Source organism: Podarcis tiliguerta, assembly GCF_965153285.1.
Source record: "Podarcis tiliguerta genome assembly, chromosome: 5".
Lineage (NCBI taxonomy): Eukaryota > Metazoa > Chordata > Lepidosauria > Squamata > Lacertidae > Podarcis > Podarcis tiliguerta.
This window is the reverse complement of record NC_139538.1, coordinates 77,377,621-77,385,495: the sequence shown is the minus strand read 5'-3', so window position 1 is coordinate 77,385,495 and position 7,875 is coordinate 77,377,621. Positions and strand designations below refer to the sequence as shown.

The window sequence follows — 7,875 nt, the reverse complement described above, 5'->3', positions numbered from 1 at the left end:
AGCATTACAACACACCACTTGGAACACAAAAGAGACAATGTGCGTGAACAGCCTAGACATGCAATGTTTAAAGCAGGACCCTATGAGTGTTTACCCCCCCCCCAACAAGAACACAGGCTCTGTAATGTATTTTGGGATAAAAGTGTTGCACAAAACAGGAGAGGAAAGAAAAGGATAGCAACTTCTGTTTTTAACACTAGCTTGTGAGTGACTTGTCTTCCTACTTAGAATGCTGAACATGTAAGCTTCAGCATCCATAATGCCACACAACAGATTTCAGGCCAAGAATTTAAAAACATAATGTTTTCCCCTTGAAGCTAAAGGAGGAATGATAGGTAAGCAGAATTTAATAATCGCTCAAGTTGGGATTTGTACAGAAAGAATCGCTTTTGCAATTCCATTGGTATTTCAGTGTTTCTGCTGCCAGAAGATTAGCAACCTTTTTTAATATTTATTTAATACTATGGATTGTTTATTTGGGTGGGAGAGAAATGGGGTGTGAGGGGCAGGATATGATCAGATCAGGGAAGAATGCTCTTTGGCTCATTTGAGAGTGTTCTGAACCACTCGAAAAAGAAAAAGAAATACTCTGCTGCAATTTTTTCCCCAGATACTAGAATCCAGGAGATCAGCATAAGCTCCTAAAATCTGTGACTTGCGCAGCATTTCCTGAGACTTCCTGTCCCCATTAGGTCACTCAGTGTTTATGATCAGAGCAACAGCGCGGCAGGAGTTTGCCAAAGTTCTGTAGAAATGGCTTGTTGTATTAATTGAAGAAAGAGCATCCTTCTCCTTAGAGATTACTCTAGTTTCCTGCTCCCCACACTCCCCAGGGAATCAGGGAGGGATTATATTCAAACCCGTAAGAATACATCCAATGTATAAAATGGGACCGCAGCAATCATCTGAGATTAATTTGCACACCAGTCTGTGGCTGCTTGTAGGCATTGATGGTCAGTTATCTCCTATATCTGGCTTTCCCTTACCCTCAGATCATTTAGGTTGAAAACCTGTACACACCTACCCATCAGACACAATGGGTTTACTTCTGAGTTGGCATACATAGCATTTCAGTGCTAGCTGGCTGGACAAACTAACCCCCAATGTGCATTGTGCAGGCTACTCAGATTCTATGAATTCCATTGTGCACATGTGACTCTCTTGGCATTGTGGAAAACATTGTTCCCCTGTTCTGGCAGGTAGTCTGAGCTTCCAAGCAGCAGGTATATCATTTTTGCCACACTCCCTACCCCAGATTGTTCTGCAGGCCTCATGGAGATTGATGGGCAAGACGCAATCAAATACGAAATAATTAAAAAATAAACACAGACTTTTCAGAGGCTTGCATCCCATGACATACACTGGTGATCTTGCTGGCTTACTGCAGGGTGATGATTGTGCCTGGGCCATTTCATACCTTCCATAGATTCTGTTGATTACAGATTAGCTTCAACATGCCACTACATGGGATTGAGGAGGGCACATGAAATCTGCCACCAAACATGGCTTCTCTGATCACCATCTTTGTGAATTAAGATCAGGATCGAGGGTTGTGTTGATTTGGTGCTTATCCTAAGTAATTCTTTCTCTTGAAAGATGGGTCTTGGTATCCACGACTGAGCAGCCCTATTTAGGATCCACGCTGCTCACCCCCAAAAGGGGGAGGTGCTAGAAAAGCTGCCCTAAACATAGTCTGCCTCTCCCCCCCCGACTGGGTTATCATGCCCAGTGGGGTCATCACCCAGCGGTCATAAAAGACAATCCCACCCCCAGAAGGCGAAATCCTTTAAAAATAACATTTGACAAGTCATTTTGGAAAACTCTTATTATTATTTAGAGCTTGATTTGAAAGGCAGCTTCATTGTATCACTGTAGGTGGTATGTTGACCTGTTGATGTTTGCCTGGTCAGTTTTATGCTCCCTTCCTGTACTGTAACCTGTTTTTCATAATAGAAAAGTGAGTATGGATGCAATGGTGGTGGAAACCAAAGCCATTGAGCCACCTCATCCAAAGCTCTGCCAGGCTTTCATAGAATTATTAGCACAGGAGCACTTGTGGTCCCTTTCTCTTTTTCCATATTCTATATATATATATTTTATAATTCCCATTGTTCACAATGGGAAGGAAATAAACTATGCCAGCTCAAACTGGCGTAGTTTGGGCCCTAGTTTAGGATCCAATACTTTTCCCTAGCCAGCCCTGAGCATGTCCCCTTTTCTGCCTTACTGACATCAGAGCTCTGACATTAGCAGGGCAGGGGCCACAGATATTTTTTGCAGTGGCCGAGATACAGCGTCCAACATTAGGTCTCCCTCTCAAAGCTCAGAGAGGAAGATCCAGTGTTTCCCATGGTCCCTCCCAAGCAAAAGATATATAAAAAGAAAAGTAAAAAAAATTAGCTGCGGCTTGTGCAAGCAGCTCTTGAGAAGATGAGTGGGCTTCTGTTGTGATGTATCTGAGATAAGGGATGGGCAAATTGGTCAATTTCGGTTTCTGATTTTTCCACCCTAAAGAACAGTTCTCCATATTTCCATGACAAATTTCTTTTTTTTTAAAAAAAAGTATGAATCCCCCCCACATTTTTGTGTAAGTTTCTGCTAATGCACAGATTTTTGTATGCAGTTTAGTTAATATACACATTTTTTGCAAAACATTTTCGCCAGAACAATGCATGTTTGTTATTTTCATGAACATCTGCATTTTATCCTAATGAGCACTCACGCTATATTGTGGGTGCCTTTTGTGGGATCGCGTGCGATGCTATAGTTCCCAGGAAACTTGCTAGTAGAAGGGGGCTGGCCTGCTTCTCAGTGTATTATTCAGAGGTTCACTCCCAGCTTCAGACGGTTCACTCCCAGGCAGACGGCTCTGGAGATTCATCCTCCCTTTGTTAATGTTCTTGTTTGCAGGTTAACTTTTTCTTCCTTTTTAGTGGGTGCTGCTGTGGTCTTTGACTGGTTGCTGTTGAAGGACCGGGAAGAATTTTTCCTGCATTGGCAGGTTTTGTCTTCCCCATAGCAATTCATCACAACTTTGGCGATTATGGCCTTGGGTGGAATCCTTTCGTCTTTTCTTCCCTATAATGGGGGGGGGGGCTTTGAAGTGGTTACTCACCCCCCTGTGGCGACGATTCCAGGGTCCCCCTCTTAAAGGGTTACATAAATAGGTGTCACTGGCCATAGACTGAAAGGTTGTCAGTGAACTACCCTGCGTGTGGGGATATGGGCTGGGCTGCCTGCTTACAATTACGTTTCACAGAGCACCCCCATATCCCATTTACCCTATGAACCCCAGTTCCCCCCGGCTGGGAGGGATACAAGCTCAAGACCTGAGCCAAGGTCTTCCTACATTCAGAAGTTTAATAAAGTTGTGGCCTGATTTTAATTCCATAACGTTGTCAGAGTCTTTATTTCCTTTCCTATGTTCCCTGGGAGTTGGGGCTGTCACGGCTGGTCATGCAATACGAGTGGCAACCATTTTAGGTGTGTCTGATTGACATCCAACTGCCAATGTGCGGCTCCTTTTGGACCTGGAAGAGGGAGAAATGGGGCAGGGTGGGCTTATGCACACGTGGCCAGTGCATGCTTTGACACAAACTCCATGAAAAAGGGCAATTGCCTTTATAACACATTTTGTACACATTACTTCACGGGAGAACTACATTGCCAAATGCGGAGAAGCATGAATTTTGAAGGGCAGCTGTGTTTGGATCCACATATTAGATCAATTTGCATTTAAATGCAAACTGAATCCCCTATCCCTAACCCAGAGAGCAACACAAGGATGATAAAAATGAGCCCTTTAACCATTCCCCTTACAGTAGGATTTAATTTCAAACCTCTTCCCTGCTTTGTGACCTTGAAATCTTGCCTTTCATTGGGTTTTTTTCTGGGGGGGGGGAAGAGACGGTAATATTACAGCTGCATGCAACATATACTTGTGTTAAAATGGTCCGGAAGCAAGACATATTGGGAGGGGCAAGCTTTTTTGACATGAAAGCATCCCACCTGTGTAGAGTGAGCAGGAATTTTTCATTAGCCATGCCTTGCGGTCCTTTCAGTTTTCCAAGTTTGACAGGGTGAACTTCCGTGTCTGCTTCCCTTCCCCTCTTCTGCTCCCTCCATGCTACAGCTCATTCGCTCTGTCTCTCAAATGGCTCGATTCTGTGGGTTGCGGTGACGGAACAGACAACATATTCCTGGAGCCGTTGGTGTTTACTAATCGGAGGGGACAGAAGCCAGAAAGGGAAGCCGCCTCGCCAATAAATAAAAAATGATCTGCAGTTAGATCACTTAAGCCCTTCATTGTAATGTGAGGAAGAAAAGGGGGGAGGGTATATACCCTCCCATAAAAGCAGAAACGCTCTCCTTTTTCATTCCTCAATCCAAATACATCCAGGAGGCAGCCTCTCATGCTGTGTCTTAACCTGCCTTTTGCAGCTATAGAAGAATACAGATGACGGTGGCTTGAGACATTTTCCTTTGTGCGGTGCGTCTTATGCAAAGTGGGGATAAGGAGAGAGGAACGACGGCAGCAAACTGCACAGGCAGCGTAAAGAGAGACATTCTGCAAAGAATGAATGTCTTCCTGATTGCATTGAGGTTTATAACGCTGTGTGCTTTCGTCCCAGTGGGTGGTGCAATTGAGCTAACCTTCCCAGCAGACCAGTTTTATTACAAGAGATACCTTATTAATTTAAGGGGGGGGGGGAAACATAGAAAGAAAAAAATAATAATAAACACCCATATTACAAATTGCAGGTCATTATTTGATACAGCTGCACGGCTTTAAGAAAGGATGGCAGCTGGAACATTAAAAGGGAATGCCACTGCTAAACTTGCTCTGGCCAATTTGCTTCTCATTAGCTCTCGGGTTTTGCCCCCTCCTTTTACAAACATGAATTATGCCTGGATTTTCCATGATTAACGGTTTTTTTTTTTATAGAGATCACAGTTTTTGTACTCGGCTGCAGTACGTGTAATGTTTTCTTTGCTATCAAAAACAAGCCCTCACCCCAGCACTTCTTTCTGATTCCCAAAGCAGGTATGGATTTTGAGCTTGTGTTTGGATTGGTCCACTGAAATTCTGGAACTTTATCTGCATAAAAGCTGGTTTAATAATAATTCTCTCCCCCCAGTGAACTCTGGGAATTGTAGTTCAGGGGTGGGTTAAGGATATCCAACAGAGGATTCTCAGCATGCTTAAATTTCCATTTGCTTCTTTCTTTGTGGGACTCTAGGACCACATATGCACCTTGCAGAGTTCCCCATGAAGCGGGACTGATTATTAAACCACTCTGGAAACTGTGGCTCAGTGAGGGGCACAGGGGTCTCCTACCAACACTTAGCACTCAACAAATTACAGAGTTTTGTTTTGTTTATTCACATTCACTTTTAGTTTGTTCAATTGAAATATTCTCTTTTTTAAAAAAAAACCCCCCACAAACTACAATTCCCAGGATTCCTTTAAGGAAGCAGCAACTGTTAAAGTGGTATATGAGAGCAGTGGCAGACCTTGGGGTCTCAAATTTCAGCAGCACCCTGTGCAACACCAAAATTTGGTCTCTCTCTCTCTCCCCCCCCCCGCCTTTGCTTTTGCATCATAGTTGCGGTGCCTCCAACTCTCTGTGCCCAGGGTGACTGAACCAGTTGCGCTCCCCTAAATCCACCTCTGATGAGAGCTTTATATGCGTGGTGCAAATGTGGCTTATGGCAGCTGAAATGCTGCAGAATTGGTATTAGCTACTGATGTAAACAGACTTATGAACTGTATTACATAGTAATAGTGCCCATCAAGTTATGTGGGGTTGTTGTTAAGCTTTGAAAAGGAATCACACTCTACCACAGTCCAGGTCTGATCAGCGTAAGGCTTCTACTGTCTCTAGTTCCTTGCAGAGATAACTCACCAGGGAGTTTCACAGGAGCTGTCCAAGGTACTGAATGCTTGACCGGGAAAGTGCCTGCGTCCACTGTGAGCCTCATGCCTCTACAGACCTGAACAAGTCAAAAGAAGAAAAAACCCCATTAAATTGTGGGGTGATGCTGAGGGGCTATGCACACACATTTCCTGCAGTAGAGGTAGCCTGGTTGTAGGGTTGAAACTCAATGGTAGAGCATCTGTTATGCATGCCGAGACTTCTAGGTTCAATCTCCAGGTATGGCTTGGAGAAACCCTCTCTGAGTTGCTGCTGGTTAGTGCAGAGACACTAGCCTAGATGGACCAGTCACCTGATAGCTTCCTATGGCAGCTTCCGCCCACAATTCCCTGGCCAGAGGTGGCTTGCTTTGTAAATAAACATCTCCTAACCTGTTGAGAAAGCATCTTCAGTCAGCTCTAGAAACACTATCAGTATTCCCTAGGGAGAAAGCAAGTGATCCAAAAGGCAGCCATCTCTTCATTTGATGCAACACTAGAGGATTTCTGTGTTAATAGATAGAAAGTGGGGAGAGTACTCTTCTTATCTACTCTGCATGTATGCTAAATGGGTAGTTAATATGAATGGATGGAAAGAGTACACACCTCCAGAAATCTTAACATTAGAGGATGGTAGAGCGATGCTCCCATCTGATTAAGCAACAGGATTCCATTGATGGTGTGGCACAAACTGATAGCAAACCTCAGAGACCAACATGAATTGTGCAGGAGGTATCTGTGGGACAACAAATATGTTCTGTGAGATTGAAATCTATGCTCCACACAAAATAGCATCTGTAGAGTTACACTGGATGACTCTGTTATCTCCTGCCCTCTTGGGTACTCCTTGCTCCAGAGAATCTCCCACACGATAGTGGCATTATCTTGTTCCCATAAAAGTAGTCGGCCTCACCATTGCCTGTGTGTCTGTATGTGAAAGAGAGAGGAAGAAATAGGAAAACAGAGTGCTCACAATATATCTTGATCAGATTATGTAAAATGATGCCAGTTCCATCTGCTTCTTTTCAGATCTTATGATGTAATGTCCTGTTACAACATACAGAGGTGTGTGTAATAAATGCCTAGATCAGCCCCCCCCCTTTCCTTTAGGAGTGAGGAAGGGGCTATGGAACAGAGGCTCAGTAAATTAGGTTGACTTAGAAAAAATGGGTGCAGGTAACTTTTATCATGAAAAAGTTAGTACATGGTTTCTACTGTCCCTCCAGATCAGCCTTGCCCTACAGTTGTTTCCCTGTCCTAGGGGCTGGGGCTCCCCCATGTCTTTTGGGTAAGGAGATCTGGTGGGCATGAGATCCAAAAGAGGGGAGCTGACAGGCTGGAGGCAAATCTCCCTGCTTGGTTTCCTTTCCTGGCCAGCAATCTATCTCTGCTGTCACAGATTTTTCTCTTCAAGTGGGGATATATTCCCTTCTATCCATCGAAAGGAGAGAGCTAATCATGCCACATGGGCATTGGGCTAGCCCTCTGCTTTTGAGGATGAGCTGCAGAACTTGGACCGTACTGTCTTATTGCTGTCCTCACCCACCAGGTTTGTAGATGTCCCTACAGATAGTCAGCAGAAGCACTGAGCATTCTTATTGCTAGGCACAGAGATGCTGTAAATAACCAGTGGTGGTGGCTGGATATTGTTGTTGCAACCATTCATTTGTCTTGAGAAACAATGGAGTGCAACCTCAGGAGTGAAGTCAAAACTGCTGTGTTTGCAGCACTGAAATGACCTCTCTGGGGCACAAGCCCATGCAGTGTTTATGGAGGTCCTGAGCTGCCTAGATGACAAGACCCTGTTCTCAATCTCGCTTGTGTAGTTTAGCACCAGCTTGGCCGCAGGAGTTGCTGGAAGGAGGTGCACAAGGCATCATCCAACTGTCTTAGGCACTCTACTCCAGATTTGTGTAGGGTTTACTCCTTAGCATTTTCTTCTCCAGAAGATATCCCACAAG

At 44.3% G+C, this 7,875-nt stretch overlaps 1 long non-coding RNA gene across 1 annotated transcript; it reads right to left on the bottom strand.

Annotated features, from left to right (window-relative positions):
• LOC310677568 lies at positions 1-6,307 on the bottom strand. Its single transcript, XR_014511284.1, has 4 exons — positions 6,229-6,307; positions 5,907-5,994; positions 4,009-4,218; positions 1-3,530 (listed from the first exon to the last, which is right to left on the bottom strand). It is a non-coding gene; the product is annotated as an uncharacterized lncRNA (long non-coding RNA).
• Between the last annotated feature and the right edge of the window lie 1,568 nt (positions 6,308-7,875).